Source organism: Pinus tabuliformis, chromosome X (assembly GCF_031772625.1).
Source record: "Pinus tabuliformis cultivar Carrire ecotype Pingquan chromosome X, CPIR1, whole genome shotgun sequence".
Taxonomy (NCBI): domain Eukaryota; kingdom Viridiplantae; phylum Streptophyta; class Pinopsida; order Pinales; family Pinaceae; genus Pinus; species Pinus tabuliformis.
Window position 1 is genome coordinate 665339181 of NC_142308.1, and position 23308 is coordinate 665362488.

Consider the following 23308-nt stretch of genomic DNA (forward strand, 5'->3'; position numbering starts at 1 on the left):
ATGGTTTTGTGCATGATTTTCGCACATGTTTTTTGGACGCGATGGTTTTCGGTCCATGGTATTGGATGCTTCGGTATGTATAAATATGTATTGTAACATTGAAAGTATAATAATGAAAAATCAAGTTGGTAGTCCCGGTTTTGGGATCTAGGGGAAATCTCTATGTATATGTGTTTTATGTGTTATGCTCTCACATTGTTTATTTTCTATGTTTTAGAATTTGTATGCAGGTAATTTCTGTACAGGGTTAAAAACTACACTATTCTTTGGAGGGAACATACTCTAATTTGACCTTTTTTTCAAGCACTTGTTCCCAGAGAAAATGATATTTAATAGGTATGTGCTTGGTCTTGGAATGCATGACAGGATTCTTTGAAATACTAATTGCACTTGTATTATCACATAGAATGGAGATGGGTGGAGTACAAGTGATTTGAATGTATTGCAATGTTTGCATCATCCAAAGAAGTTGTGTGCAACAAGATGTAGCAGCCACATATTCTGCTTCAGCTGTAGATAATGCAATTGAACTTTGTTTCTTGTTGAACCAAGACACTAATCTGGAACCCATGAAGAATGCACCACCACTAGTGCTTTTTCTGTCATCCATGCTCCCTGCCCAATCTGCATCTGTATATGCATGAAGTGTAGGATCTGTATCTTTGGGATACCATAAACCAAAGTTTTGTGTCCCTTGAAGATATCTAAAAATCCTTTTGACTACCTAAAGATGTGCTTCCTTTGGATTTGCTTGGAATCTTCCAACTATTCCCACTGCATGCATGATATCTAGTCAGGTACCTGTTAGATAGAGCATGCTACCAATCATGGATCTGTAGGTTGGTTGATGCACTGCTGTTGATTCATCATTTGTGATGAGGCTACATCCTGTTACCATAGGGGTACATACTGGTTTAGCATCTTCCATTGCATATTTCTTCAAGATCTGCTTGAGGTACTTGGTTTGTGATATAAAAATACCATATTTATTTTGTTGAACTTGTAAACCAAGAAAATATGTAAGCTCACCAAGAAGGGACATTACAAATTCTTTTTGCATTACCAAAGCAAAGTTTTGACTCATGGCTTCTTCATTAATCCCAAAAGTGATATCATCAACATACACAAGTATTAGAAATTTATCATTGTCAATTTTTATATATAGATTGCTATCAGTTGATCCTTTTGAAAAACCTTGTTGATGAAGGTATTTTTCAAGACGATAATACCAGGCCCTTGGAGCTTGTTTTATACCATAGAGCGCCTTTCTGAGTCTACAAACAAGTTTTGGATCATTTCCAAGGATGAATCCATCTAGTTGCTCAATATATACCTCCTCTTCTAGATCTCCATTAAGAAAGGTAGATTTCACATCTATTTGATATACTTTGAACTTCTAAAAGCTAGAAAGAGCAAGGAACATTCTTATGGCTTCAAGTCTAGCAACAGGTGCAAAAGTTTCTTCGAACTCTATACCTTCTTGTTGAGCATATCCTTTACAAACAAGTCTAGCCTTATTTCTAACAACTTCCCCATTTTCATTCAACTTGCTTTTGAATATCCATTTGGTTCCAATGATATTCTTATCATGAGGTCTAAGGACTAATTCCCAAGTATTATTCTTTTCAATTTTCTCAAGCTCTTCATTCATGGCCTTGACCCAACATTCATCTTTGCATGCTTCATGTACACTATGTAGTTCAATGGAGGAAAGTAATGCTAGATAGCTTGAAGCTTCTGTAATAGTTCATCTTGTCTGTACACCTACCTCTTTTTGTCCCAAAATTTGAGTCTCTGGATGATTTTTCTAAACATATCTGGATGGAGTCTTTTCTTCTGCCATTATTTGCTCTTCTGGTGCTTCATTGGTTTCTTCTTCTTCAACATTAGTCTAATTTGATGTGGAAGGATAATCCTCATCTTCTTCCCATTCCTCAGTTTTCACTTGCTTTGGATTTTTGCCTGCTTCATCAACCACAACATCAATACTTTCAACAATTTTCCCTAGTCTTTTATTATAACACTTGTATCCTTTACTTCGGGAAGAGTAACCAAGGAGAATTCCTTCATCTGCTCTAGGTTCAAACTTGCCATGTTTTTCATCAGTCCTTTTGATGTAGCATTTGCTTCCAAAATATTTGAAGTATTTTACAGTAGGAGTCTTACCATACCAAAGTTCATGAGGAGTTTGAGTGTTGTTTACTCGAACATTTGTTTTGTTGAGAATAGTGACAGCAGCAAATGCAGCTTCACCCTAGAAGGTGGCAGGAGTTCCAGACTCATCTAGCATAGCACGAGCCATTTGTTGAATAGTTCTGTTCATCCTTTTTACCACTCCATTTTGCTAAAGAGTCTTTGCGGTAGAGAATTACCTTCTTATTCCATGTTCTTCACAGAAGTCGAAGAATTCATCCGAGGTAAATTCCCCTCCTCAATCAGACCTGAGGCATTTGATTTTGTGATCTGATTCATTTTCAACCAAAGATTTGAATGCTTTGAACTTTTCAAATGCTTCGTATTTATGCTTCAGAAGTCCTATCCAACACATTCTGGAAAAGTCGTCAATGAAAAATATAAAGTATTCTTCTCCACGAGGTGACTTTTTCCTTGATGGACCACATAAATTAGTATGGATAAGTTCAAGTGGCTTACTAGCTGATCCTTCCTTCTCAGGGAAGTGTGTTATGATTTTCTTACCAAATTGACATCATTTTCATATTGTATTTTCTGGAATTCTGATGTCAGGAAGATCACGAACAGCCTGGTATTTTCATGCTTTCCTTATCTGAGGGAAGCTTAGATGCCCCAATCTTCTGTGCCATAGCTAATGTTCATCATTTTTTCTTAGATAGCATTGTTGTTGTCCTCCCTTGAGTATGTATAAATTATATGGAGTTCTTATGCCTTTGATCAATGTTTCTCCTGTATCAAGATCACGAACAACACATCCATTTGATCGAAATACTACCTCATTTCCTTGATCACACATTTGACTAACACTCAATAGATTATGCTTTAATCCATCAACATACATAACATTCCCAGCTTTGACCTTTTCTTTTAAGAGAACAAAGCCTTTACCTTTTATGACTGCAGGGGTGTCATTTCCAAATGAGACCTTCCTTTGTTTTTCTAAGGCACTATATGACTGAAGTTTTTCTTTATCACATGTCATGTGTTTCGAGCATCCACTGTCGATGTACCATTGATTTTCTTGTCCTTTTGCATATAAGTCTATACCACATCTTTTAGTTTGTGGTTCTTTCTTTTTCCATGTTTTGGGACCCAATGAAGCTTGCTCTTCAGAGATGTTTACCGAAATTTACTCCTGCATTCAGAGTCTTCACGACCGAAGTTGTTACAGATAGAGAATTCGATTTCATTTTCAAGAGAAGAAAAGTTATTGTAGGTCCTTTTCATGATCCCAATCACATTCCTTTGATTTCGTGTTTCTCTAGTCATGATGGTCTTGTAAGCAACACATTGAGCAGCTTTGTGTCCAAAGTTATGACATGAAAAACATTGGCCATTAAAGAAATTCCTCCGATTATCGAATCTATTGACCTGATGATTGTAGTTTCTATTGACATTCATTCTTGAAGCAAATTGAGAATGATTTACCTGTGGTTGGTTATAGCTTCTGTTCATCCTTGAAGTAGATTGAAATTGATTTATCTGGCGATTTGCTTTAAGCCTCTGCTGACGATTGTCAACCTATTCACTTCTCCTTACTGCATCAAGATAGCTTTTGGAGGTTGATGGATTTTGTGCTTGAGATGGTTCTTAAGTATATACAAGACCTGTCTTTATCAGAGGAGAACACTGCATTTTGATAATTTCATCTAAAGTTTCTGATCCTTTAACAAACCTAAGATTGAGAGCTTTTTTTTTCTCAATTTCTTTTCTTAGTCCCACAATTTCACATTATAACTTTTCATTGTTTTTTTTCCCTTTCAGCAAGTTGGAATGTCAGAGTATCTATAATCATACTCTTTTCTTCTAAACAGATTTTAAGTTTAGAAATTTCTTCATAGATACCATCTTCATCTAAATCATCCAAGAAATCATCATCTTCAAAAGCCATTAGAAGTCTATAATCATTACTATTTTCATCTTCATCACTATTTGATAAACCATCACTATCTTCATGCGTATAGTAGCTCTTTTTATTTACACTTTGTTTTCTATTCCATTTTGCTGATTCCTTACCTCTATCAAGCTTATCTTTGTGAGGACATTTGGCAGCATAATGACCTACTCTTCCACAAGAAAAACATTTGAAAGGTAGTTTACCTCTGAATCTTCCAGAACCCCGTTGAAGGTTCTTGACAAAGTTTAATTCTTCCTCTCCTTCTGATATATGTCCTGTCTCATTGAGTTCTCCTTTTCCTGAAGCTTTGAATGTGGCTTCTCTCATGTTTGATGGACCCCCTTTTCTCATTTCAAAAGCAGTTAGGATTCCATACAGCTATGACATAGTAATACTCTGAAGATCCTGCTTTTCTTCTATGGCAGAAATTTTTGATTCAAACTTAGGAGACAAGGATCTTAGAACCTTTTCAACTAAAGTAACTTCTTTTATCTCTTCACCCAAGTTTTTCATGTGATTAACAATCTCATCTATACATAAGAAATAATTAGCTACACTTTCATCATTGTGCATTCTGAGAGTTTCATATTGAATTCTGAGAGATTGTAGTTTTTCACGTTTTACCTGATCATCTCCTTCATAGCTTAGAATGATCTTGTCCCATATTTATTTGGTGGATTTGAGTTTCATAACCTTAACGAATTCTAATTGTGACAGACTCCCCAATGGAGTATTGACAGCCTTTTCATTTGTTTCATACTGCTTTTTACCTGCCGTATCTATAGGAGTTGTTGATGGAAATGTGTATCCTCCTTCCACGATATCCCAAACTTCTGTTCCAAGAGATTGAAGATAGGTTGTGGTTCTTACCTTCCAATAGACAAAGTTTCTCCCATCAAAGATTGGTGGCCTGATGGATGCCTCTTTTTCATAGTTGCTCATGATGATAGATCTTCCTTCAAGTGATCAAGATTCTTCTTAAGGACGTTCTCTGATACTAATTGTTGGAAATAATACTGGGGGGGGGGGGGGGGGGTGAATCTGTATTATCAATTTAATAATATTTCATTTCCATAAACAGATTTATATACGCTACTTCGATTAATGCAACTTGCGTATATACGCAACTATGTTTAGAGCAACTAGCGTACACCTTGTAAACTTATAATTTAGTCAGTTGATATTTAATCTGTGTACCAAAACCATATAAGCAGTAATAGGTACAGTAAAAACAGAGCAGACAATCACACACAAGAACACAAGATATAAGGTGGAAACCCAATGTGGGTGAAAACCACTTGCTGCAATTCGTCTCTATCTTATTTTAATAGGAAACTTCTTTTTACAATATTTCTGTATTGGTGCAGTCTTATACCAGTACGGAGGCTTCTACCTACAGAAGGCTACAACCTTCTCTCATTCTCCAGCTTCTCCTAGAAGGGAGCTACAACCCCCTTAACTCTTGTACTAGATGATGTACTAGTACGTAGGTGCTAACCTACAAAAGGCTACAACCTTCTATTTTCTTCCAAGGACCACGTTTCATAAATTTCCAGACTGGATCCATCAATATCATCAATCAAACATCAAAATATATTTGCATCAATCAATCTCCCTTGCACTAACCAAAACTGAATCAAACAATCACTTCTCTGAATGCTGTAACCAGAATACAGTAACAGTACCATAACCTAACTAGAACCCAGAACACTGCAACAGTAAACAAAAGTAGCTAAAAGATATTTTATGAGACGTACGCTACTTCAATATGTATAACCTATGTGCATACGTTGCTATATGAAGGAAAACCTGCGTATACACTGTTTTGAATTGCTGAACCAGCGTGTATACGCGCCTTTGGTATACTGAACCTGTGTACAAATCTGTAAAAGATGATTTACCCTTTTCAACTATTCAGACATCAGTTATACCCAGATCATCATATTTACAGATCAAGACATGCACCAAATATAAAAGATCAAAATCACACAAAGATACTTCTCTTCAGGCCTTAAGATCTTGACCCATCAATAGAACTTACCTTCTTCTAGCGCTCAGGTTCCTCCTTGATTCAGAGCTAGCTATGCACCATAACCCAATAACCAGTATTCTAGATCTTGCTCTTCATTAGATATTCAATACTTGAGTGCCTTTGCCTAATGATCTCCTCCTCCTTTTATAGTCTTAGGCCTTACTCAATACCATGGTCCAAAACCACTTAGAAGAAATACCTTGGACCAAATACCTGGGGTCAACACATTAGTCAAGATACCTTGGATCAATACCATGGATCAAAATACCACGGACCAAATACCACGGACCAAAACCAAGTTTTCCAACATGTATGCGCTTTTCCTTGCTTGAAAGTGCGTGTATACGCATACACATCTTCTGGACTGCTAACCCGCGTGTATACACGGCTTGGTCAAGGGAAACCTGCGTATACCTATTTTTCCTTCATTATGAGAGCCTGAAATGTGATTTGTCATCTGAGTGAGTTGCCATCAAGGACAACACCTGTGTCATAGTGCCAAACCTGTGTCATAATTCCAACAGGAGAGAATGCTGGAAAGTCGGGATGTAGTGCAGACAGAGATAATCTTGACAGATGTTAAGGATGAAAGGGAGGCAGTCAAAGTAAGTAAAAGTAACCTACAATAGTTTGAAGAGTTAGTGGATAGCAGTGACAAACTGAAGCAGAGAGAAAGAAATAATAGTGAATGGCGAAATATGGACCAATCCAAGGATGTGCTGGACACAAAAATTGAAGAAATGTGGCAGCTAATGATGAAACAGTCCATGTGGAGAAGATTAACAACAACAGGAAGAATGATCAATCAGAGTATGAACCTGATTGACAAAGAAAAGAAAATGAAGCAGAAGACAACAGAAGTACAACAATAGTAAAGGAACAAAGCATTTAGGCAGCTACAAACTAAAGTTTGGGACCCTGGAGGTTTTTCAATCAACTTATGAAGACACATGATTAGGAGATCATGGAAATTTTCTACTTTGGGAGTCTGATGCAAGAGAATTCAGGCCAAGAAAACTCAATGTATTTTAATAGACATAGGGGTATTGTGTTTTCAAGGAAGTTGGTTTTCTAAGAGTGAATTAAATGTAATTATTAATGTTTTGAGTGATTTTAATGACAGAAGCTAGAATAGGGAATTAATTGAATATTGTGAGGCATATTTGTAAATGTTCTCGAATATAGGAGAACATGAGAGATTTAGGATAGTTGAGAGATTGAGGGATTTGAGAATTGATTGTAAATCTTAGATTAGGAGTTAGTTTATGAATTTAGGGATTAGAGAGGAGTTTTAGGAACAAGGAAGAGATTTAGAAATTTTGTTAAGGAATTTATGGATCAAAACCAGAATTGGTTTTAGAATCCCTTGGTATAAATGTAAGCCTAAAAGGCATAGACAGAAGGATTTTGGATAGGTTAGAAAGCTAGATGTTTTAGAGAGGCTAGATAAATAGCTAGAGTGTGGTTTTGAGCCTACTGGTGGAGAATGTAAACAAAGGCCACTGATATTAGAAAATCAAGCCTGAGAGACAGAGTCTCAATCTATAGTTATTTGTTTGTATTTATATATACATAAATTGATTAGAATCTGTATAAATGTGTGTTCGAGTGATTGAATGATAGATTCAATATGAATCAGAGTTCTGTGTAATAATTATATGCAGGCGGAGCTGTGGTGAAACACAGAGAGAAGAGGAGAGCGTGACAGAGGATCGTATGGATCTTTGAACCATCCGAAGGACCAATTAGAGGCCAAAAAGGATAGTGATAAAAGAAATCACGAAGTAGAGCTCAAGCGGAAGTGAATTGAGGGCGAAAGGAAAACCACAGAAACCTTGAAGAGATGGCAAAAAACCAAGTAAATAGAAGGGCGGAAGAAATGGAGTGTCGTCGATCCGTAGCTGTTGGCTCTTGATGATCAACAGTTGGGATTAAATCACGCAGCGTAGCATTGTAGTTGTCAATGATATAACATCTACGATCATCAGGCGGAATTTGAACGAATGTTAACCAAAAGGGGCGAACCCAAACTTTATTAAGTTGGGAGTTGATAAATCTCATCGAGTTCGAAATGGTGTTAATTGTCAAGCTTGTTGTCATCCCAAAATAATTTTGGACCGTTGGATCAGCTAAGCACAGATCAACGGCATAGGAACACAAGGAAACTTTGCATCGGGAAGAGATATCGACCGTTGGATCGAGAACCTGATCCACGGTCGCGATCCAATTGCAATCGCATTAGACAGAGGTCAAAGGCTGGTGATTGTGAAACGCCGATGCGCTGATTGTGATAAAGGTGTAGCCTTGGGGAATGTGCAGAGGTCGTACCAAAGCGGAAAGGTATGTTTCAAATGTATTTCCTTTGTAAATAGGTTAAGCGGGTTAAAGCACTGATATAAGGAAAATGTGGGCTTTGGTTATATATGTGGCTTAAGGTTATAACCTAAGGTTTAATGAGGGCTTAGAGGGGTGTATAAGTCCCGATACTGAATGATTGAAGGTTTAGAAGGGTTTTAATATCCCGATAGGAAGGATAGAAGATAAGGGCTTTAATAGAGTAATAAGTGAAGGATAAGGGGTGATTAAAAGTTCCGTTAAGTGGATATTGCCTAGGAGCTAGGCTATGATGGGTTTTTAATGAATTATTCCGCAGAGGGTTGATTATTAGGGCCTTAAACCATTGACGGTTGAGATTTTGACTCGTTAGAGAGTTAAAATTCTTGGGACAGATAAGATGTATGCATAATCCATGCAAACTATGGGCAAAGCAGGGGTAACCCTGTGTCACACAGGCCCAAAAAACCATATCTCACTTTATATGAAACTTGTTCATATAAGAGTTTTTTTTTTTATTAATCAATTTGATAAAAAAGGGAAAAAATGCATAACTACTTTGGAGATAAATATCAATATTTGATTTGTGTATACTACTATGAATATTTTAGAATTTTCCATGGAGATTAAATCTCTACCATCCACCTAATGATTATTGTTTATTAAATTAAAATTATAGAAGCCATATTCCAAATTAAACACACCCTATCAATGTAAAATATATATATATATATATATATATATATATATATATTGTTTTCTAAGTTATTTGGGTCCTCAAATATTTGCACGCATAACCTTTGGCTTGAGAAATTGTGTCCGAGTGGCATCTAAGCCATCAAAATCTCCCTAGGACCACACCTCGCCTAGGCAACACCATCCGTTAACATGGTTGGATTTTTTCCCATGGTGTTTTGAACCACTGGCCTTCACAACATTGAGTGCCTTAAAAACACACCCTATCATGTCTATTGTATGCCCCATGGGTTAATATTTTATATAATTTAGCATCACCAAAATACAACATTTTTTAGAAAAATGATATAATATTAATAATATCTCATTAAAAATAATTTTACCGAATTTTACAAACAAAATATTTAGGTGGAAAAGGTACGATGATGACACTAATGTTAAATGGAAGCATGGGAAAGAGGAACTCAATAAATTCTTAGAGAAATTTAAAGGAATATCAGATGACATCAAGTTCAATGGAACTTGGAAACACTAATATTATTCCCTTCCTTAATGTATTAATCACAAGACAAGATGATGGGGATTTAAGACATCAGGTATTTAGAAAAAAAGACACATACTGACGGTTATCTCCATGCAAAATCTCACCAGTATATTGTTCATAAAATTGGGATCTTGAACACCTTGTACTTAAGAGCTATAAGGATATATGATAGTGAACAATTAGAACAAAAATTAAACTACCTTACAAAGGTCTTCAAGGAAATTGCCTACAAAAACAAAGATATATTTTAATCCATCGAGCGAACAAAAATAGGGAAGACACCTCCTCGGAACTCAATAAACTCACAACCTTTTATTGATAAAGCACACCTTCCACACATCTATGGTGTAACTGATAAAATAAAGTTCTTAAGAAAAGGAATATTGGTTAAATGTTCAAACGATTAGAGACGATTAAACAAAAATTGAAATCTGTTAAAGTCAGCATTCACCAGCATCAACTCAAGGGAGTGTAAAAAATTGATTTCCCTTTTTGGTATGTGCTACATTGGTGAAACTAATAGATACTTCAAAATGAGAAAAAAAGAACATGGAGCAGACATAAAAATCAACGTGCCCACACTTCTATTCTTGTGAAACACTCCCTCCCCACTAAACACCATATATGTCTAGAAAACATGGAGATCGTCTCAAAAGACAACCACTATTTTAGAAGAAGATTTAAATAGGCTTAGGAGATACTAAGACATCTAAACAAACTCAATCAATATTGTGGACTTGAGGTAAATATTAATTGGTTCCCTCAGATCATTTAGCTCAACAACCCCTAGTTTCTTTTTTCCTTGAATACATGTTTCCCTTGATTGATTTCTCTCCCCTAGATTCTACTTGTCATATCTTCACACCCCTTCCTTTCTTTCCCTTTGGTTATCCCTTCCCCTCCTCTTTTTTTATTTTCATTCATTTTTCCTTATTCATATCAATTCATTCTTTCATAAACATATTAATTCAACTCTATTATCACATTTTCAATATTAATAGGGTTAATATTAATGTTAATAGTCTATTATTATGTTTGTAACTTATATTAATATTAATAATTAATTTTAAGAATGGGATTTATATTATAAAGCATAAGAGTATTATTAATCATTCATTGTTATGTATAACACTTATATCAATAATTCATTTATTAGGTATGGGATTTATGTTTTTTCTTCCCAAGGAAAAATCACAATTTTATTGATTTTGAAGAAAATTACATATTGTAGATGTTAAACAACATATGCATTGAAAAACAGATCCTAGAGACCCTACCTTTCTTTTCTTCTCCTTCCTACCTTTCTTTTTTTCCACTTTCCACCAACCATTAGATTTGGGCGTGGATGATACAATTGTCATTTGATTCTCTTTTACACTTGAAGAGATTTCTTTTTCAGAATCCAAACTTTCTGATGCGTGTGCTCGTTTGGTACCACTTGCTTATTTTTCAGTCGTAATCATCTCAATTTGTTGTTTTTGTTCAGAAGGAATTGGAACTAATGTGGATTTGTGCTCAGCCTTGTCCTTCTGTGCAGTTTCCTGGGGTTTCTAAGAATTGATGTTTGAGGCGGGTTCTGCTTCTTTTGTTTCTACTTCCCATGTCTTTGAAAACTGCCATCCTTTGGGCTTTTGTGTTTCTTTTTTCTTTCTTTTTTAACTTGACGACAAGCACTTTGAAGGTGACTAGTATGAAGACAAATATCACAGCGGAAGGTTGTATTCTCATAGTCAAGGGGAAAAGACCACTACCGATTATTGTGAAATAGAATAATGTGATGAGGTAATCCTTGACTAAGGTCTACCTCTACATAGATTCTGTCAAAGGTGAAAATTCCTTTTCAGACTCGATTGGAATCTATCTTTAAAAATTTCCCCAGAGAATTCCAAATTCCTGCTAATACTTTTTGATGCCAAAAAAGCAATGGTAGATTATGTAACCTTACCCACACAGGCATGTTTGAAACTACCATAGTATTTGCATCAAAACCTAGAAACCATGGTATCATGAAGAGACCCGCATTTCCCCAAAACCATGGTCCCTCGTTTAATGCATAATATTTATCTTTTGTTGTATCAAACTTGAAAATAAAAAAAACCTCTAGAACATAATGGATATCATAGCTTTCTTTCCAAGTATAAAAAATCCATTGAGTAGTGCCTATGATTTGGGCCACAATCCATTGAATATACATATAACTGCTCTATTATGTAATCATCATGAATCTCATGTACCTCAGGCAAGTTGATTGTCAAGGACCACACCAGGGTCATCTGCTCCACAATGTAGGGACCAGGAATAGTGGGAGACTGCTCTAGTTGTTTTTACGGTTCTGCCTTCCCCTTGACTGCATCTTTGAAAGATGTTGGGATTTTTGAACTAGATCCAATACATCCTCCTAGGAGTCTCATTTTAAGCAGGATGATTGAGTCGAGGCCAATGTCATAATCCTGCAACTTGTATTCCTCTTTCAAAAATTTCCCTGCATGAATCAGATTTTGTAGGCTAGCTGGGATATCCATCTTGTTTGAATCTTTTATTTAAGTTTTCTTATCCACTCCCAATTCCATACTCTCATACAAATTGATTTCCCAGCTTCCAGTATTCTAATAAAGATTTGGATCAAGGCTCCTTTTGGTGGATCTGGTATTGGATATTCAAGATCCAACCTTGTACTATTCACATTTGGTCGACACTCTCTGCTTGTCCTCACTTCTCCCATGGTCATATATATACTGCACCCCTGGGATAACAATCACAGAATGGATGCCAAGAGCACCAAAAAAACTGTTTTTCATAGCCCCTACAAGGATTTGTAAGAACATAGAGTTTAACTCAATCAAGACTTTAGAATCATTATTTAATATAGGGTATGCAGATATGGAGATTATTGCTTTGTCGATGGTCCCTCTCTTTAGAGAATCGCAAGATCCATTGAGAAACAGTGAGATCGATGATTTTGACCTGAATAAGATTTCTTAATGTACTTCCCACCCTCACCTATCTGGATTGATTGATGTTGTGCAGAGATACACTTTGGGGCTTTGTGGTAGTAAAAACCACAACTTGCATCTCACTAATACTTCACAACCAATCTAATACAGCCTCCTTTACGTGTCAGGGATATTAAGTGTCTACTTCATATTTGAGAGCATCATTTTATTTCACTTCGTTAATGGGAATGATTGAGGCTGAGGTAGATTCTTTAGGGCTTCTGTGATTCACATACCACACATAAAAAACCCCCACCATGAGATCCATAAAAACACATCGCTCTTTGTTCCCCTCAGTGTGTGGGATCGGTTCAAAAAGATAGATCTGACACTTTGTTTTCCTACGTTCTCCCTCAGGCGTCATACATACCCATCCAAACATATATTGATCTTTTGAGAACAAGTATGAGATAGGAAATCGACCCTCACAGATAAGGTAATCTAGAGAACTATCGTCGCTCCATGGACCGAAGACAATGTTTGAGATGGATCCTTTCCTCTTTGCATCGAAGAACAAGTGGTCAAAGATCTGCATAACCCTCCACTACAACACAATAAGCAATTTGCGAGAGATTTAGCACCAGATTTTAGTTCATTTTTTTCTAAATTGGGTTGAGGAGTCTGGCATAAGTCTGGCTCTATTGTGCAATTTTTAAAGCGTTCTTTTTTGCGCCAAATTTTTCATCATATTTTGCACCAAGATTTGCATTTGGTTTAACAAAGGTTTTGCTTCTAGTATTATGCCATTTTTTGCTTCATGTTCTATGTCATTCTTTGCTTCTAGTTTTGCGTTGTAATTTTCATTGAGTTTTACACCATATTTTGCATCCGATTTAGTTCCTTTTTTGCATCCACTTTGTGCCATTTTTTTCATCAAGTCTTATGCCATTTTTTGCTTCTAATTTTGTACCTATTTTTACATCTATTTTTGCGACAATTTTTGTGCCTTTTTTTGCAACATTTTGTGCATCCAAATTTTCACCATATGTTGAGTCTGATTTAGCACCAAATTTTGCATCCATTTTTCCACCATTTTTTACATGCACTGATGTGTTTGATTTGTCTCCCTTTTTTACATCCTATTTTGCACCATATTTTGAATCATTTGTTGCATCCAATGTAACAGTATTTTTAACATCATTTCTTGCATCCTTTTGAGCAATCAAATTTGCATCTAAATTTTCATCGTAAGTTGAACCACGTGATGCATCCACCTTTGTATCCCATTTTTTGTCTAATGTTATGTTCAATTTTGAGCCATTTTTGTCATCTACTTTTGCATTTTTTTTTGTACCAAGTTTTGAATCATTTTTTGCACCAAGTTTTGCATCATTTTTTGCACCTCATTTTGCATCCAATGTTGCATCTCAATTTGCATTCAAATTTGAGCCATTTTTATGCCCATTTTTGCACCATTTTTCTACTTTTATGTCCAATTTTGAACCATTTTTTATGTCCAATTTTGCATCCTTTTTGGTGTCTAATTTTGCATCATTTTTGGCATCCAAATTTCCATTTTTTTTCTTCCACATTTTTTGTCCACATTTGTATCTCATTTTGAACCTATATTTTAGTTTGAATTTGCATCTAGTTATGCATCATTTTTGGCATCCATTATGGCATCCTTGGTTTCACTCTCTTTTAGTCCCATTTTCTATTGTGTTTTGTGTCTTTTCATACATCTGTTTTTGCGCCCAATTTTGCATCCTAATTTTACACCATTCTTTGCATCCTCATTTTGGTGTCCATTTTTACATCCTTGTTTGCACCCAATTTGGTATCCTTTTGTATGCCCTATTTTTCTCCCTTCTTTGTGTCTAGCGTTGCACCCTTTTTTAATTCTACTTTAAAACCCTTTTTGTGTCATTGTTTGCATCTTGTTTGATGGCTAGTTTAACATCCAATTCTACTCAAAATTTTGTATCCATGGTTACATCCACTTTTGGCTTCTTTTTTAGAGTTGTACTTTTCTTTCCATTTATGACCCCCTTTATGGGTTCATTTTACTAATTTTAATTACATAGTGAAATATATTACAATTTCTAAATATCATTTAAGAAGATATCACAATTCAAATTGATAACTTAATGTTTGTAAACAAATTTATGGGTAATTGACAACATTCATTAAAAAAAAAAAAAAAAAATAGCAGTATCATCATATATAACAATTCTCCACCAAAAAATCATTGAAATTTTTCAATATACATATATGACTATTAAATCAACATCTATCGCAGATGTCATTATTCTAAGGTAAATTCACAACTTGACATCTAAAAATAGTAATATCATCATACAAAATGATTATCCATACAAAAGCAATGACAATTTACAACACATATATAAAGTAACAAAATAATACTAATAATATCCTCATTATCTTTAATCAAATCAACTAAGATTCAAATGTGTGATTATCATATCAAAATATTTTATGAATATTATTATTCTAAGGTAAATTCACAACATCCATCCAAAGATAGTAATATCATCATACACAATAATTCTCCATCAAAATAATGTTGATAATTTTCAATATTTACATAAAATAACAAGATAATAATGATAATATCATCATCATATTTAATCAAATCAACTAAAAGTCAATGTATGATTACCAAATCAAAATGTTTCATAGATATCATTACTCTACGGTAAATTCACAACATCTATCAAAAATAGGAATCTCATCATACACAATAATTCTTCATTAAAAAAAAAAAAATGCAAACAATTTTCAACATATTCATAAGGTAAAAATATGGTATCCATAGTATCATCATCATTATTTGAATCAACAAAAATTCAAATGGATGATTACCATATTAAGACATCCCACGAAAATCATAGTCAAGATCATCCTCATGGTCATTTCCATGATCATCATCCTCACCATCCTAATAATCTCATCCACATCATCATCACCAACAACATTTCCATCCTCATCGTCATCGTCTTTGGTACCTAATGTAAGCTCAACATAGTATGTATCATCATCTTCAGAGTCATTACCTGTAGCACTCCAGAAAAAAATCAATATTATGTGTTAGTACTAATTCCATAGGATAATGCATTTTTTTGTTACAATGCTAACCATAAAATGAGGTAGGACATAATAACATTTAATAGTACTAAAAAATAAAATGAAAATATGGTTTAAGATATATTGGAGATCCAACTAAGATTACACTTGTAATTCACATTAAGTAGTAGAAGCATTTTTTAATGCATATGAAGTAGGTACCCATTTGTTCTTCATATTCTAGTGTGATTGTTTCTTATGACTTCCATGCACGATTGGTAAATAAGAGTTACTCGAAGCTTTAGTTCAAATTACAATTGTGATTCGCATACAATATGAATGTCACATGAAATATTAGTTGTTTTTAATGCATGTTCTTTTCCCTATGATATAATGGATCCTAATGTCCACTCAAGAACAAATGCTCACAAATAATTACTTCATTTTATCCATTATAACACTAAATCCATTATACCTAGTGACAACAATGATTCCATTCAAATTGCTTTTAAATCCCTATATTATAATGTAAAAGATTAATAAAATATTGATTTCAATTTAGCTCTAAATCCAATTGATTTTGAACTTCCTAAACCATAAAGTTTTTAAAAATAGTTTGATATTATTATGAGTTTAACACTAAATACACTGTATGTAGTGATGTAAGCAGGGGGATTTCAACCAGACTAGGTTTAGGTAGAGTGAAAGGTAAGGTAAGGTGGGAATTCTACAAAACTTTATTTGGAAGGAAAAATATCCCTTGTCTGCTAGTGGTGGTTAGGATTTAAAAACATGGAAACAAAGTTTGAAATGTGCCAATAAGAATTAAAAATGTTCAAGTTCATTACCTCTAGAGAGTGGGTTCATATTATATCTTAGATTATTATGGTCTATCTAAAAATTGGGTAAGATGGAATTTTTAGAATTGTAATATGAACAAGAATGTAAAAAAAATTATTTCTAGAGCTATTGGGTTTGTTATCTTTGCCAAAAGAGTGTGAAATAACACTTAGATATGTAACTTTATGAGATAACTCGAGTGAGTGGAATGAATGGTGGGAAACACTTACTAGGGAAAGCAATATTTTTGGTTTGTCCTTATTTCTATTATTATTAATTCTTTTTAGAATGGCGAGAAGTGTTTAAAAAAATTCTATAAATTTATTTTTAACTAAAAAATAATTATCTTCTTATGTTTATATATATAGATTTAGTTTTAGTAAATAAATTGAAAAATACAAATTGAAAAATAATAAATTTGTTGCAATACCTATAACTTAATAGTAAATAAAATGTATAATCTAATACATTCAAAATTAATTGACTACATAAAAATTAACTTTATATATAACATAATGAGCTACATTATAAAGATGTGCAAAACATACGATACATCCATGTCCAACCACTAGTTCCGATAGAAGAACATTACAACCACAACCACCTGCTCCTCCAAAGAGATGTACTAGCTCTACGCAGTGGAGAAGCCAAGGCTCGTTACAATACTATCCAAGCTCTCTCTAAGATAGTCCTATCGGAAGATTGGCTGACCAAAAGCCTATACAATGAGTTATGAGGGACTATTTATAGCAAAGGGTGGGGTGACCCTTGACATTCCCCTTTGTGACATTTCATCTACCCTCATGACTCTTCATCTACTCTATGACTGTTACATCCAACTATCGACACTTGAACTTACACTTGACAAGATGTTACATTACAATGCACATGTACCCATGTGAGACAAAAATGGCTCGAGCAAGCCATGCAAGACATCACTATGAATCAGACAACCATGGGAAGTTCAACTCTTCAACATCCTCGTGATGATCAACAATATCATATATATTGATGCCAAGATCGGTAGTCTGCGATTGTGTCCATGTACTCCAAGGTGACATATTTCCGAAACCTGACACTTGCCTCCATAGCATCCAGGTACAATGCTCAGGCTTCTCTGTCTAACTCATCTAAAAGCATGTGCATTATTGTCTTCAACACGCTCGAACCAACAACATACTTGTGCATGGTGTCTGCACTCATCGGCAAGTCTGGGATGGTGGCTATGTGCATCAACTCGTCAAAGTATGAGTCAAGCTCTAGTCGAACATGTACCTTTGTCTTTTCTTGGGTGAGAGTCCTAATAGATGAGATCACATGTGTGCACACCACAACATCCATACTCTTCAATACACGTGCATGGGAAGTTTGTAGACTAGTGATGAGCTGTTGGAACTCTTCATAGTTTCGAATCTGACTCCGGATGCGTTCCTTCAACTCGACCGCTTTGGGATTCATCATCTTAGGCAAGTGAAGCGAGGCTCCCTTGTATATCATCATCCATGTTTACATGTAATCAACCGCAGCAAGCATTTTCGACAAGATACGTGCTCTTCTAACACATCCCTATTGACATCCGTTGAGATGGATGACTGCCTTATGCATGGTACCAAACTTGAAATAAAACACCTGCATAACTGTGTCAAGGGACAATACTTCATCTAGATTGCCTTCTTTAGTTCTGCTCAAGCATACATTGTCACCAACTCTCCTCCTTGCTTAGCCGTCTATATCTCCTTAACCATTCGCTCATTCTCAGTTATCAGAAAGTGGACACTTGAGCTAGTGGCTTCAACATATGCTCTATTAGCATCGGCCAAGGCTGTTGTATGTTTGCGAAAATCAGACACGATCACTTGTTCCTCATACTGCACAGGAGATGTATGATCTTTCGGAGTTGACACTCTATGGGATTGCACAACTCTATGTTGAGACAATGTGGTGTTGTGCATCTCTCCTTCCAGTTGATCTCCAAGGATCTCAGTGTCTCCTTGGTCACTTGGGACTTTCTCATCTTCTGGATGCGGTGAATCTGGTGGGTCGACCTCTTGGTGGTCACGCATGAGGTCGATGTCCTACTCTAACTCTTGCTGCTCCATGTCCATATCTATCTGTTCAAGCACTCTCTCTATCTACTGAGCAAAGTCCTACTCCTGCGATGGTGTTTGGTCAATTTAGTGTCCTAAATTGCTCTACATAAATTATCAATCCGGGTATCATAAACTGATGAAGTGTAGTTCACTATATGTGCTAGATGGCCCTTCCTACTTCAATATTTTTGAGTTTTAAGTTGTTTTGGGGTTTTGATCTTTTAATTCCTAACAAAATCTTAAATCTAATACTGCTAAGAATCTAGAGAAAATGAAATGAGAGCTAAAAGTGCTTTAAGCCAGATTTGGAAGTAAAGTTTTAACCAAGAAAATGAAAACAAAGTTTCTCTTCTTGCTATTATGATTTTTTCCAAAACATGAACTAAAAGGACTTAAGAGTAAAATTGCAACTATCATCCAATCAATTACAAAACCAAAGCTTAAATGAGATATTAAAAACTGAAAATGAGATTGCAGCTATCTATGATGAACCAAAAATTAAATACTGAAAATGAGATTACAACTACTGTCTAGTCTATTGCAGAATCAAAACTTGATGAAAAACTAAAAATGGAATTGCAACAAAACTAAATGAAAAATTATGACTAAAAATGAAATTTCAACTAATCTATCATAAAAACTAAATGAAGTGTTTTGTCACTCTACTACAAAATTCTGGTAGAACAACCTCCTTGTGATAGCATTTTGAGGGATTCAATACTTCATTGTTCTAAAATTGAAATTGCAACAAAATTGAATGAAAGACTAAGAATGAAAGTGAAATTGCAACTAATCTACTATAATAGCTAAATGAAGTGTTTTGTCACTCTGCTACACAATTTTGGGAGAACAACCTCCTTGTGATAACATTTTGAGGGACTCCATACTTCATTGTTCTAAGAAAAAATACACATAAAAATGCAGAGAAAGACTCATTCATAAATGAAATATTTCACCGCTTAGTTTTAAGATGAACCATCAATTGAAAGGGCTTTCAGAAACATTCACTTACAACATGAGTTACTAAACTAACAACAAAATGGCATTGATCAATTAAATTCAAAATTTAAAGACTAATGAACAACAAATGAAAGAAACTAGACTAATGATCAACAAATCTAAATTACTCTATGCTATTGACATCAACTTCAAGCTACTGATAAGAAACTAGAAAGTAGTGAAACAAAAAAGTTGTTCTGTGCTAATAAGAAGATGACACAAGCTGCATTATGAACAAAGCTAGTAAATGGTTATAAACATCATGGAAAAAAACATAGTGAATTTATAGTTAACTATGAAAGACAAAACATAAATAAAATGTAACTTTGACCAATGCAGGGGCCCTTTGCAAAGGTCTTGGATTATAAGCACTTAATCAACACTCCAACAACGCTTCAGGTATCCATTGAAACACTGTCTTTATATTAAAAATAGAGAATGAGTTCTTCAAACTACAGAGCGGAAATATGAACTTAACACATAAGCAAAAACTGAACTTGTTTTGTGTTCTTCACACAGGTATTTATAGGGAAATTATACAACTGTTTTTAAGAGAGAAATAAGCTACAGCAAAACACGTACGCAGGAAAGTATGCGGAATTCTTGTCCTTGGTTGCTTGGAAACATAAATCTTATGGTAATGGTTGTTGGATTCTGTTTACGTAGGTGGCAGATGAAGTTCGTGGCCACAAGAAACTGCTTCGGATCCCATCACTGAGAAACATGTGCAAAATAGAGTCCTTTTTGCCATAGGTTTCTATGTTTGACTTCCCTTTGACTGGAGTCTTCCTCATCGATCTAGGCTAGATAAATAGGATACAATCCATGCCCTGATGTTTTCCAAGCTACCCATGTAGTCCTTTTCCCCTCTCAACACCTGGAACCTACAAAAGTGTGGAAATAGTTGCAGAACAGTCGATTAGTTGCAGAATGTGGCTGTGTTCCATAGCTAAAAGACAAAAACTCATTCAAATAGAAAACATAATAGTATAACATGTAACACTGAAATATACTCCTTGAGACAATGTATAATGGTTTTTGATGATAAGGATGCATTTTTCATGTAAAAACAGAGAAGGAACGATGAGAAAAGTAGCTAAGGGAAAGGCAGTTTTGGAATCAACATACCCCCACTGCAAGACTATTGCATGTCCCCATGCAATCAAAATTGTAAACTCCCTCCTCCTACTACATTTGTTCTGAGACTTCAGCCAAAACATCCAACCTCTTCTTGCTTTTCTTTGCATCAACTGCCATTCTAGGCTTCCTCATGAGGAATCTGTACTTGAGGTCAATGAGTGCCCTGTTTAGCTTCTTATTCTTCCTTTTTAGTTTTATGTTCTTCTTGTGCCATAAACCCAATTGAAGCATATTGTTATCATGGATAATCTTGTCCAACTTGTTATGTTCTTTTAAGGCTTCATTTTCTCTTTGGATGTGCCTATTTAGAACTTCTAGCTCTTAGATTTCATATTTAAGTGAGCTAGTTAAAGTCTCTTATGATGTGGCAGGCTGCTCAGGATTAGATGAAGTCCCTGGGTCCACTGATGTACTCTTTTTCTCCAATGACTCTATGTAGTCATAAATCTACTGTTGGATTGGATCAATGCCTGGAGAGGCTCTCCTTGGGCTACTTTCAAAGTTTTGTTGAGGAGAGTTTGTGGGCTTTGCTCATATAAAATATTGTCATGGGACTGATTTGGAGTTTCTTCCCCCAAATCTATGAACTAGGTCTCTTTTGATTTTGCTTTCTTCACTTTTCCCCTGAGTCTAGAACTTCTCCTCAAACTTTGGGAGCCTATGATTTCTTCCTCTATAACCTGTTTCCTTTTTCCCTTCTCCTTCTCTTTGTTGAGCTGATCCCTGATTTTGACTAGTCTCTCAAAAAGCAGTTGTTCATCCTCCCTAGATGATGAAGGTTCAGGAATATTCTTGTGGATTTCCTCAACCTTTTCTTTCATTTTTCTTCTCTGTTTTGTTTGCTCTCCGATCTTTGTTAATGTTTCAGATATGGGCTCTTCTTCATTGTTTTTTTGTGCTGAAGTTTCAGGATTGTTTTGAATAGTGAGACTGGTCTTCCTTCTCCTACTTCTTTTTACAGGACTTCCCTCAAGTAATTCTGGAGCATCTTGGAAGAATTTTCTGACCAAAAAGTCCTCCCATGTGTCCCCTACACTTTTTAAGTGATATTCAACTAAAAAATTTACTAGTCCATGGTGATAAAGAGTGGCTTCTATTGCTTCAATTTTCTTCTGAACATTAGTGGCCATTCTTCTCAAACTATTCATCAGGAAAAATGGGAGACTGAGGGTTCCATCTTCAAGAAAATTCATTAATAGTCTTATGTGATATACATACATGGAACCAAATATTCCCTCGCATGTAATAGAATTTTGCAAAATTAATAACATGCTACTCCATTTGATCTTAAGTGCAGAGATTGGAATCCCTTTCCTAAAAATTGAAGTGTCCATACCTGGATTTTTGAGAATGACCTTCCAGTTTTCATCATGAAATTCTTTGTTCTTGAACCACCTCTCTCCTAGTCTTGGTAGCTCGGTTGCTTCAGCAATAAAAGACTCGATCATTGCAAATTTTATGTCACCTATTTCTACATCAATTCCATCAAATGATCTAGCAAAAGATTTGGTGATTTCTTTATGGTAACCATTGAATTTTTCAATGAAACTCAACCAACCAGCCTTTTGCAACATTCCTTTTAGTTGAGGATAACCTTCCATGTACTTCGCCCCTATGGGTTCAGTTCTGACGATGAGCCCCATCACCTCTGTTCTTTGCTATTCTTCAGAATTCCTTTCACTGTTTGAGAAATGGAGTGGCTGTGTAAAGAGGACTGTGTATACGACAGTGGAACAACTGGTATATAGAAACACAAATAACTATGGATATGGGGATGGAATGACAGAATATATGGAAGTAAAACGACTATAAGTATGAGATAAAACGACTGTACATACAGGGTATACGAAAACAGAGTAGTTATATGCATAAAATGTGTGGAACCAGAGTGTGCACAAGGTATATGAAAACGGAGTGGCTGTACATGTAAACTGTGTGAAAAACAAAGTGAATGCTATACATAGAGGATATGAAAATAGAGTGACTGTGTGTACAAGATAACAGAGTATTTGTATGAACGAAATATATGAAAAACAGAGTTTTTAAAAATTTGGTGTAATAAATGAAAAATCAGGGTTTTGAAGAGTCGTATTCAAATAGGTTATGTCATGAATCTAACCGTTTAACAGGTGTGCTGGAGAAGTCCGGTTAAGTACGAGTCATTGAGTTTAAAACGGAGATTGCATCATTAGACCATTAGCATTAAAGACGGAAGGTGTGGCGGAATCATCATGGCAGTCAAATCTCATAATGATAAATCAAGGAGTCATGTGATTATACGAGTTATACCAACTTATGTTTTGTATTGCTTTTTGAAATAAGTTTTTGTTTTTACCTTTAGAACCATACCTTCCGCTTGCTAATCTCTTGTTGTTTGCTTCCATAGGTGCTTAGATGTGATTGGTATTCAAAATTTGTTCTCTCCTCCATTACTTGCATATAAGATATTATTATGAACTGGCCTCTTTTTGCTTGGACTGATGATCAAACTGTTGATGCAGAATCAGATTGGTTGTAGAACATGAT